Genomic DNA, 9388 nt, shown 5'->3' with positions numbered 1-9388 from the left:
AAAGAGGAAAAAAAAGTGAAAAAGCCAACGGCAAGCAGTGTTCCTAAGTGGTCTCCATCCCAAGTACTGACTGCGCTCGACGCTGCTTAACTTCGGTGATCGGACGAGAACCGGTGTGTTCAGCGTGATATGGCCGTTGCCGAGAGTGCTATTTAATAATTTGAATTTAATTAACCTTCATCTTTATAAATCAATAAGAAAAAGAAGATATGTTTGCTTTTTTCATATCTGATGGAATTTAAAAGAGGAAATAAAAGTGAAAATGCCAACGCCACGCAAAGTTTCCAAGTACTGACTGCGCTCGACGCTGCTTAACTTCGGTGATCGGACGAGAACCGGTGTTTTCAGCGTGATATGGCCGTTGCCGAGAGTGCTATTTAATAATTCGAATTTAAATTAAGTGAGACAAATTAACCTTCATCTTTTTAAAACAATAACAAAAAGAAAATATGTTGGCTTTTTTCATATCTATTGGAATTTAAAAGAGGAAAAAAAAGTGAAAAAGCCAACGGCGCGCAGTGTTCCTAAGTGGTCTCCCTCTCAAGTACTGACTGCGCTCGACGCTGCTTAACTTCGGTGATCCGACGAGAACCGGTGTTTTCAGCGTGATATGGCCGTTGCCGAGAGTGCTAGATAATAATTCGAATTTAAATTAAGTGAGACAAATTGACCTTCATCTTTTTAAAACCATAACAAAAAGAAAATATGTTTGCTTTTTTCATATCTATAGGAATTTAAAAGAGGAAAAAAAAGTGAAAAAGCCAACGGCACGCAGTGTTCCTAAGTGGTCTCCCTCCCAAGTGCTGACTGCGCTCGGCGCTGCTTAACTTCGGTTATCGGACGAGAACCGGTGTTTTCAGCGTGATATGGCCGTTGCCGAGAGTGCTATTTAATAATTCGAATTTAATTAACCTTCATCTTTATAAATCAATAAGAAAAAGAAGATATGTTTGCTTTTTTCATATCTCATGGAATTTAAAAGAGGAAATAAAAGTGAAAAAGCCAACGGCACGCAAAGTTTCCAAGTACTGACTGCGCTCGACGCTGCTTAACTTCGGTGTTCGGACGAGAACCGGTGTTTTCAGCGTGATATGGCCGTTGCCGAGAGTGCTAGATAATAATTCGAATTTAAATTAAGTGGGACAAATTAACCATCATCTTTTTAAAACAATAACAAAAAGAAAATATGTTTGCTTTTTTCATATCTATAGGTATTTAAAAGGGAAAAAAAAGTGAAAAAGCCAACGGCACGCAGTGTTCCTAAGTGGTCTCCCTCCCAAGTACTGACTGCGCTCGACGCTGCTTAACTTCGGTGATCGGACGAGAACCGGTGTATTCAGCGTGATATGGCCGTTGCCGAGAGTGCTATTTAATAATTCGAATTTAAATTAAGTGAGACAAATTGACCATCTTTTTAAAACAATAACAAAAAGAAAATATGTTTGCTTTTTTCATATCTATAGGAATTTAAAAGAGGAAAAAAAAGTGAAAAAGCCAACGGCACGCAGTGTTCCTAAGTGGTCTCCTCCCAAGTACTGACTGCGCTCGACGCTGCTTAACTTTGGTGTTCGGACGAGAACCGGTGTTTTCAGCGTGATATGGCCGTTGCCGAGAGTGCTAGATAATAATTCGAATTTAAATTAAGTGAGACAAATTAACCATCATCTTTTTAAAACAATAACAAAAAGAAAATATGTTTGCTTTTTTCATATCTATAGGTATTTAAAAGGGAAAAAAAAGTGAAAAAGCCAACGGCACGCAGTGTTCCTAAGTGGTCTCCCTTCCAAGTACTGACTGCGCTCGACGCTGCTTAACTTCAATGATCGGACGAGAACCGGTGTTTTCAGCGTGATATGGCCGTTGCCGAGAGTGCTATTTAATAATTCGAATTTAAATTAAGTGAGACAAATTGACCATCTTTTTAAAACAATAACAAAAAGAAAATATGTTTGCTTTTTTCATATCTGTAGGAATTTAAAAGAGGAAAAAAAAGTGAAAAAGCCAACGGCACGCAGTGTTCCTAAGTGGTCTCCTCCCAAGTACTGACTGCGCTCGACGCTGCTTAACTTCGGTGATCGGACGAGAACCGGTGTTTTCAGCGTGATATGGCCGTTGCCGAGAGTGCTATTTAATAATTCGAATTTAAATTAAGTGAGACAAATTAACATTCATCTTTTTAAAACAATAACAAAAAGAAAATATGTTGGCTTTTTTCATATCTATTGGAATTTAAAAGAGGAAAAAAAAGTGAAAAAGCCAACGGCGCGCAGTGTTCCTAAGTGGTCTCCCTCCCAAGTACTGACTGCGCTCGACGCTGCTTAACTTCGGTGATCCGACGAGAACCGGTGTTTTCAGCGTGATATGGCCGTTGCCGAGAGTGCTAGATAATAATTCGAATTTAAATTAAGTGAGACAAATTGACCATCTTTTTAAAACCATAACAAAAAGAAAATATGTTTGCTTTTTTCATATCTATAGGAATTTAAAAGAGGAAAAAAAAGTGAAAAACCAACGGCACGCAGTGTTCCTAAGTGGTCTCCCTCCCAAGTGCTGACTGCGCTCGGAGCTGCTTAACTTCGGTTATCGGACGAGAACCGGTGTTTTCAGCGTGATATGGCCGTTGCCGAGAGTGCTATTTAATAATTCGAATTTAATTAACCTTCATCTTTATAAATCAATAAGAAAAAGAAGATATGTTTGCTTTTTTCATATCTCATGGAATTTAAAAGAGGAAATAAAAGTGAAAAAGCCAACGGCACGCAAAGTTTCCAAGTACTGACTGCGCTCGACGCTGCTTAACTTCGGTGTTCGGACGAGAACCGGTGTTTTCAGCGTGATATGGCCGTTGCCGAGAGTGCTAGATAATAATTCGAATTTAAATTAAGTGGGACAAATTAACCATCATCTTTTTAAAACAATAACAAAAAGAAAATATGTTTGCTTTTTTCATATCTATAGGTATTTAAAAGGGAAAAAAAAGTGAAAAAGCCAACGGCACGCAGTGTTCCTAAGTGGTCTCCCTCCCAAGTACTGACTGCGCTCGACGCTGCTTAATTTCGGTGATCGGACGAGAACCGGTGTATTCAGCGTGATATGGCCGTTGCCGAGAGTGCTATTTAATAATTCGAATTTAAATTAAGTGAGACAAATTGACCATCTTTTTAAAACAATAACAAAAAGAAAATATGTTTGCTTTTTTCATATCTATAGGAATTTAAAAGAGGAAAAAAAAGTGAAAAAGCCAACGGCACGCAGTGTTCCTAAGTGGTCTCCTCCCAAGTACTGACTGCGCTCGACGCTGCTTAACTTCGGTGATCGGACGAGAACCGGTGTTTTCAGCGTGATATGGCCGTTGCCGAGAGTGCTATTTAATAATTCGAATTTAAATTAAGTGAGACAAATTAACATTCATCTTTTTAAAACAATAACAAAAAGAAAATATGTTGGCTTTTTTCATATCTATTGGAATTTAAAAGAGGAAAAAAAAAGTGAAAAAGCCAACGGCGCGCAGTGTTCCTAAGTGGTCTCCCTCCCAAGTACTGACTGCGCTCGACGCTGCTTAACTTCGGTGATCCGACGAGAACCGGTGTTTTCAGCGTGATATGGCCGTTGCCGAGAGTGCTAGATAATAATTCGAATTTAAATTAAGTGAGACAAATTGACCATCTTTTTAAAACCATAACAAAAAGAAAATATGTTTGCTTTTTTCATATCTATAGGAATTTAAAAGAGGAAAAAAAAGTGAAAAACCAACGGCACGCAGTGTTCCTAAGTGGTCTCCCTCCCAAGTGCTGACTGCGCTCGGAGCTGCTTAACTTCGGTTATCGGACGAGAACCGGTGTTTTCAGCGTGATATGGCCGTTGCCGAGAGTGCTATTTAATAATTCGAATTTAATTAACCTTCATCTTTATAAATCAATAAGAAAAAGAAGATATGTTTGCTTTTTTCATATCTCATGGAATTTAAAAGAGGAAATAAAAGTGAAAAAGCCAACGGCACGCAGTGTTCCTAAGTGGTCTCCCTCCCAAGTGCTGACTGCGCTCGGCGCTGCTTAACTTCGGTTATCGGACGAGAACCGGTGTTTTCAGCGTGATATGTCCGTTGCCGAGAGTGCTATTTAATAATTCGAATTTAATTAACCTTCATCTTTATAAATCAATAAGAAAAAGAAGATATGTTTGCTTTTTTCATATCTGATGGAATTTAAAAGAGGAAATAAAAGTGAAAAAGCCAACGGCACGCAAAGTTTTCAAGTACTGACTGCGTTCGACGCTGCTTAACTTCGGTGATCCGACGAGAACCGGTGTTTTCAGCGTGATATGGCCGTTGCCGAGAGTGCTAGATAAAAATTCGAATTTAAATTAAGTGAGACAAATTGACCATCTTTTTAAAACCATAACAAAAAGAAAATATGTTTGCTTTTTTCATATCTATAGGAATTTAAAAGAGGAAAAAAAAGTGAGAAAGCCAACGGCACGCAGTGTTCCTAAGTGGTCTCCCTCCCAAGTGCTGACTGCGCTCGGAGCTGCTTAACTTCGGTTATCGGACGAGAACCGGTGTTTTCAGCGTGATATGGCCGTTGCCGAGAGTGCTATTTAATAATTCGAATTTAATTAACCTTCATCTTTATAAATCAATAAGAAAAAGAAGATATGTTTGCTTTTTTCATATCTCATGGAATTTAAAAGAGGAAATAAAAGTGAAAAAGCCAACGGCACGCAAAGTTTCCAAGTACTGACTGCGCTCGACGCTGCTTAACTTCGGTGTTCGGACGAGAACCGGTGTTTTCAGCGTGATATGGCCGTTGCCGAGAGTGCTAGATAATAATTCGAATTTAAATTAAGTGAGACAAATTAACCATCATCTTTTTAAAACAATAACAAAAAGAAAATATGTTTGCTTTTTTCATATCTATAGGTATTTAAAAGGGAAAAAAAAGTGAAAAAGCCAACGGCACGCAGTGTTCCTAAGTGGTCTCCCTCCCAAGTACTGACTGCGCTCGACGCTGCTTAACTTCGGTGATCGGACGAGAACCGGTGTTTTCAGCGTGATATGGCCGTTGCCGAGAGTGCTATTTAATAATTCGAATTTAAATTAAGTGAGACAAATTGACCATCTTTTTAAAACAATAACAAAAAGAAAATATGTTTGCTTTTTTCATATCTATAGGAATTTAAAAGAGGATAAAAAAGTGAAAAAGCCAACGGCACGCAGTGTTCCTAAGTGGTCTCCTCCCAAGTACTGAATGCGCTCGACGCTGCTTAACTTCGGTGATCGGACGAGAACCGGTGTTTTCAGCGTGATATGGCCGTTGCCGAGAGTGCTATTTAATAATTCGAATTTAAATTAAGTGAGACAAATTAACATTCATCTTTTTAAAACAATAACAAAAAGAAAATATGTTGGCTTTTTTCATATCTATTGGAATTTAAAAGAGGAAAAAAAAGTGAAAAAGCCAACGGCGCGCAGTGTTCCTAAGTGGTCTCCCTCCCAAGTACTGACTGCGCTCGACGCTGCTTAACTTCGGTGATCCGACGAGAACCGGTGTTTTCAGCGTGATATGGCCGTTGCCGAGAGTGCTAGATAATAATTCGAATTTAAATTAAGTGAGACAAATTGACCTTCATCTTTTTAAAACCATAACAAAAAGAAAATATGTTTGCTTTTTTCATATCTATAGGAATTTAAAAGAGGAAAAAGAAGTGAAAAAGCCAACGGCACGCAGTGTTCCTAAGTGGTCTCCCTCCCAAGTGCTGACTGCGCTCGGCGCTGCTTAACTTCGGTTATCGGACGAGAACCGGTGTTTTCAGCGTGATATGGCCGTTGCCGAGAGTGCTATTTAAAAATTCGAATTTAATTAACCTTCATCTTTATAAATCAATAAGAAAAAGAAGATATGTTTGCTTTTTTCATATCTCATGGAATTTAAAAGAGGAAATTAAAGTGAAAAAGCCAACGGCACGCAAAGTTTCCAAGTACTGACTGCGCTCGACGCTGCTTAACTTCGGTGATCGGACGATAACCGGTGTTTTCAGCTTGATATGGCCGTTGCCGAGAGTGCTATTTAATAATTTGAATACAATTAACCTTCATCTTTATAAAAAATAACAAAAAGAAGATATGTTTGCTTTTTTCATATCTGATGGAATTTAAAAGAGGAAACAAAAGTGAAAAAGCCAACGGCACGCAGAGTTTCCAAGTACTGACTGCGCTCGACGCTGCTCAACTGCGGTGATCGGAGGAGAACCGGTGTTTTCAGCGTGATATGGCCGTTGCCGAGGGTGCTAGATAATAATTCGAATTTAAATTAAGTGAGACAAATTATCCTTCATCTTTTTAAAACAATAACAAAATTAAAACAAGTTTGCTTTTTTCATATCTATTAAAATTTAAAAGAGGAAAAAAAGTGAAAAAGCCAACGGCACGCAGTGTTCCTAAGTGTACTCCCTCCCAAGTACTGACTGCGCTCGACGGTGCTTAACTTCGGCGATCGGACGAGACCCAGTGTCAATTTTTTTTTCGTCTTTTAAATTTTAATAGATATGAAAGAAGCATTTCCCTCTTTAAAATTCCATCAGATATGGAAAAAGCAAACATATCTTCTTTTTGTTATTGTTTTATAAAGATGAAAGTTAATTAAATTCAAATTATTAACTAGCACTCTCGGCAACGGCCATATCACGCTGAATACACCGAAGTTAAGCAGCATCGAGCGCAGTCACTACTTGGGAGGGAAACCACTTAGGTACACTGCGTGCCGTTGGCTTTTTCACTTTTTTTTCCTCTTTAAAATTCCAATAGATTTGAAACAAGCAAACTTATTTTCTTTTTGTTATTGTTTTAAAAAGATGACGGTTCTCGTCCGATAACCGAAGTTAAGCAGCGTCGAGCGCATACAGTACTTGGGAATACTGCGTGCCGTTGGCTTTTTCACTTTTGTTTTCTCTTTCAAATTCCACCAGATATGAAAAAAGCAAACATATCTTCTTTTTGTTATTGTGTTATAAAGATGAAAGTTAATTTAATTCAAATTATTAACTAGCACTCTCGGCAACGGCCATATCACGCTGAATACACCGGTTCTCGTCTGTTCATCGTAGTTAAGCAGCGTCGAGCGCAGTCAGTATTTGGGAGGGCGACCACTTAGGAACACTGCGTGCCGTTAGCTTTTTCACTTTTTTTTCCTCTTTTAAATTCCAATAGATATGAAAAAAGCAAACATATTTTCTTTTTGTTATTGTTTTAAAAAGATGAAGGTTAATTTGTCTCACTTAATTTAAATTCGAATTATTATCTAGCACTCTCGGCAACGGCCATATCACGCTGAGAACACCGGTTCTCGTCCGATCGCCGACGTTAGCAGCGTCGAGCGCAGTCAGTACTTGGGAATACGACGTGCCGTTGGTTTTTCACTTTTGTTTCCTCTTTCAAATTCCACCAAATATGAAAAAAGCAAACATATCTTCTTTTTGTTATTGTTTTATAAAGATGAAAGTTAATTAAATTAAAATTATTAACTAGCACTCTCGGCAACGGCCATATCACGCTGAATACACCGGTTCTCGTCCGATAACCGAAGTTAAGCAGCGTCGAGCGCAGTCACTACTTGTGAGGGAGACCACTTAGGAACACTGCGTGCCGTTGGCTTTTTCACTTTTTTTCCTCTTTTAAATTTTAATAGATATGAAAAAAGCAAACATGTTTTTTTTGTTATTGTTTTAAAAAGATGAAGGTCAAATTGTCTCACTTAATTTAAATTCGAATTATTATCTAGCACTCTAGGCAACGGCCATATCACGCTGAAAACACCGGTTCTCGTCCGATCACCGAAGTTAAGTAGCGTCGAGCGCATACAGTACTTGGGAATACTGCGTGCCGTTGGCTTTTTCACTTTTGTTTTCTCTTTCAAATTCCACCAGATATGAAAAAAGCAAACATATCTTCTTTTTGTTATTGTGTTATAAAGATGTGAGTTAATTTAATTCAAATTATTAACTAGCACTATCGGCAACGGCCATAACACGCAGAATACACCGGTTCTCGTACGATAACCGAATTTAAGCAGCGTCGAGCGCAGTCAGTATTTGGGAGGGCGACCACTTAGGAACACTGCGTGCCGTTAGCTTTTTCACTTTTTTTTCCTCTTTTAAATTCCAATAGATATGAAAAAAGCAAACATATTTTCTTTTTGTTATTGTTTTAAAAAGATGAAGGTTAATTTGTCTCACTTAATTAAAATTCGAATTATTATCTAGCACTCTCGGCAACGGCCATATCACGCTGAGAACACCGGTTCTCGTCCGATCGCCGACGTTAGCAGCGTCGAGCGCAGTCAGTACTTGGGAATACGACGTGCCGTTGGTTTTTCACTTTTGTTTCCTCTTTCAAATTCCACCAAATATGAAAAAAGCAAACATATCTTCTTTTTGTTATTGTTTTATAAAGATGAAAGTTAATTAAATTAAAATTATTAACTAGCACTCTCGGCAACGGCCATATCACGCTGAATACACCGGTTCTCGTCCGATAACCGAAGTTAAGCAGCGTCGAGCGCAGTCACTACTTGTGAGGGAGACCACTTAGGAACACTGCGTGCCGTTGGCTTTTTCACTTTTTTTTCCTCTTTTAAATTTTAATAGATATGTAAAAAGCAAACATGTTTTCATTTTGTTATTGTTTTAAAATGATGAAGGTTAATTTGTCTCACTTAATTTAAATTCGAATTATTAACTAGCACTCTCGGCAACGGCCATATCACCCTGAAAACACCGGTTCACGTCCGATCACCGAAGTTAAGCAGCGTCGAGCGCAGTCAGTACTTGGGAGGGAGACCACTTAGGAACACTGCGCGCAGTTGGTTTTTTCACTTTTTTTTCCTCTTTTAAATTCCAATAGATATGAAAAAAGCCAACATATTTTCTTTTTGTTATTGTTTTAAAAAGATGAAGGTTAATTTGTCTCACTTAATTTAAATTCGAATTATTAAATAGCACTCTCGGCAACGGCCATATCACGCTGAAAACACCGGTTCTCGTCGGATCACCGAAGTTAAGCAGCGTCGAGCGCAGTCAGTACTTGGGAGAGAGACCACTTAGGAACACTGCGTGCCGTTGGCTTTTTCACTTTTTTTTCCTCTTTTAAATTCCTATAGATATGAAAAAAGCAAACATATTTTCTTTTTGTTACTGTTTTAAAAAGATGGTCAATTTGTCTCACTTAATTTAAATTCGAATTATTATCTAGCACTCTCGGCAACGGCCATATCACGCTGAAAACCCCGGTTCTCGTCGGATCACCGAAGTTAAGCAGCGTCGAGCGCAGTCAGTACTTGGGAGGGAGACCACTTAAGAACACTGCGTGCCGTTGGCTTTTTCACTTTTTTTTCCT

The 9388-nt window shown here is 38.6% G+C and overlaps 5 non-coding genes and 25 pseudogenes across 5 annotated transcripts; 8 read left to right on the top strand and 22 right to left on the bottom strand.

Moving 5' to 3' along the window:
- Window positions 1-22: 22 nt before the first annotated feature.
- Window positions 23-141, bottom strand: LOC149597615 (5S ribosomal RNA; annotated as a pseudogene).
- Window positions 142-503: 362 nt separating this feature from the next.
- On the bottom strand, window positions 504-622 carry LOC149597614 (5S ribosomal RNA; annotated as a pseudogene).
- A 137-nt stretch (window positions 623-759) lies between these two features.
- On the bottom strand, window positions 760-878 carry LOC149597613 (5S ribosomal RNA; annotated as a pseudogene).
- Window positions 879-1000: 122 nt separating this feature from the next.
- LOC149597612 (5S ribosomal RNA) lies at window positions 1001-1103 on the bottom strand (annotated as a pseudogene).
- Window positions 1104-1239: 136 nt separating this feature from the next.
- On the bottom strand, window positions 1240-1358 carry LOC149597611 (5S ribosomal RNA). Its single transcript, XR_016379062.1, has one exon. It is a non-coding gene; the product is annotated as a 5S ribosomal RNA (ribosomal RNA).
- Window positions 1359-1492: 134 nt separating this feature from the next.
- LOC149597610 (5S ribosomal RNA) lies at window positions 1493-1610 on the bottom strand (annotated as a pseudogene).
- A 136-nt stretch (window positions 1611-1746) lies between these two features.
- LOC149597609 (5S ribosomal RNA) lies at window positions 1747-1865 on the bottom strand (annotated as a pseudogene).
- Window positions 1866-1999: 134 nt separating this feature from the next.
- LOC149597608 (5S ribosomal RNA) lies at window positions 2000-2117 on the bottom strand. The gene has a single exon (XR_016378699.1). It is a non-coding gene; the product is annotated as a 5S ribosomal RNA (ribosomal RNA).
- A 137-nt stretch (window positions 2118-2254) lies between these two features.
- On the bottom strand, window positions 2255-2373 carry LOC149597607 (5S ribosomal RNA; annotated as a pseudogene).
- Window positions 2374-2506: 133 nt separating this feature from the next.
- LOC149597606 (5S ribosomal RNA) lies at window positions 2507-2625 on the bottom strand (annotated as a pseudogene).
- Window positions 2626-2747: 122 nt separating this feature from the next.
- LOC149597605 (5S ribosomal RNA) lies at window positions 2748-2850 on the bottom strand (annotated as a pseudogene).
- A 136-nt stretch (window positions 2851-2986) lies between these two features.
- On the bottom strand, window positions 2987-3105 carry LOC149597604 (5S ribosomal RNA). Its single transcript, XR_016378757.1, has one exon. It is a non-coding gene; the product is annotated as a 5S ribosomal RNA (ribosomal RNA).
- A 134-nt stretch (window positions 3106-3239) lies between these two features.
- LOC149597603 (5S ribosomal RNA) lies at window positions 3240-3357 on the bottom strand. Its single transcript, XR_016378698.1, has one exon. It is a non-coding gene; the product is annotated as a 5S ribosomal RNA (ribosomal RNA).
- A 138-nt stretch (window positions 3358-3495) lies between these two features.
- On the bottom strand, window positions 3496-3614 carry LOC149597602 (5S ribosomal RNA; annotated as a pseudogene).
- A 133-nt stretch (window positions 3615-3747) lies between these two features.
- Window positions 3748-3866, bottom strand: LOC149597601 (5S ribosomal RNA; annotated as a pseudogene).
- A 122-nt stretch (window positions 3867-3988) lies between these two features.
- On the bottom strand, window positions 3989-4107 carry LOC149597600 (5S ribosomal RNA; annotated as a pseudogene).
- A 359-nt stretch (window positions 4108-4466) lies between these two features.
- Window positions 4467-4585, bottom strand: LOC149597599 (5S ribosomal RNA; annotated as a pseudogene).
- A 122-nt stretch (window positions 4586-4707) lies between these two features.
- On the bottom strand, window positions 4708-4810 carry LOC149597598 (5S ribosomal RNA; annotated as a pseudogene).
- A 136-nt stretch (window positions 4811-4946) lies between these two features.
- Window positions 4947-5065, bottom strand: LOC149597597 (5S ribosomal RNA). The gene has a single exon (XR_016379046.1). It is a non-coding gene; the product is annotated as a 5S ribosomal RNA (ribosomal RNA).
- A 134-nt stretch (window positions 5066-5199) lies between these two features.
- On the bottom strand, window positions 5200-5317 carry LOC149597596 (5S ribosomal RNA; annotated as a pseudogene).
- A 137-nt stretch (window positions 5318-5454) lies between these two features.
- Window positions 5455-5573, bottom strand: LOC149597595 (5S ribosomal RNA; annotated as a pseudogene).
- Window positions 5574-5710: 137 nt separating this feature from the next.
- Window positions 5711-5829, bottom strand: LOC149597594 (5S ribosomal RNA; annotated as a pseudogene).
- Window positions 5830-7050: 1221 nt separating this feature from the next.
- LOC149597593 (5S ribosomal RNA) lies at window positions 7051-7169 on the top strand (annotated as a pseudogene).
- A 360-nt stretch (window positions 7170-7529) lies between these two features.
- LOC149597592 (5S ribosomal RNA) lies at window positions 7530-7648 on the top strand (annotated as a pseudogene).
- Window positions 7649-7782: 134 nt separating this feature from the next.
- Window positions 7783-7885, top strand: LOC149597591 (5S ribosomal RNA; annotated as a pseudogene).
- A 122-nt stretch (window positions 7886-8007) lies between these two features.
- On the top strand, window positions 8008-8126 carry LOC149597590 (5S ribosomal RNA; annotated as a pseudogene).
- A 360-nt stretch (window positions 8127-8486) lies between these two features.
- On the top strand, window positions 8487-8605 carry LOC149597589 (5S ribosomal RNA; annotated as a pseudogene).
- A 137-nt stretch (window positions 8606-8742) lies between these two features.
- On the top strand, window positions 8743-8861 carry LOC149597588 (5S ribosomal RNA; annotated as a pseudogene).
- Window positions 8862-8998: 137 nt separating this feature from the next.
- Window positions 8999-9117, top strand: LOC149597587 (5S ribosomal RNA; annotated as a pseudogene).
- Window positions 9118-9251: 134 nt separating this feature from the next.
- Window positions 9252-9370, top strand: LOC149597586 (5S ribosomal RNA; annotated as a pseudogene).
- The last annotated feature ends 18 nt before the right edge of the window (window positions 9371-9388 follow it).

This window comes from Phalangium opilio, unplaced genomic scaffold (genome assembly GCF_054372755.1).
Source record: "Phalangium opilio isolate 3A_F unplaced genomic scaffold, DU_Popi_V2 ptg000360l_1, whole genome shotgun sequence".
In the NCBI taxonomy this organism is placed as follows: Eukaryota; Metazoa; Arthropoda; class Arachnida; order Opiliones; family Phalangiidae; genus Phalangium; species Phalangium opilio.
Note: the sequence above shows the minus strand (reverse complement) of the source record. Positions and strands in the feature narration are given on the sequence as shown.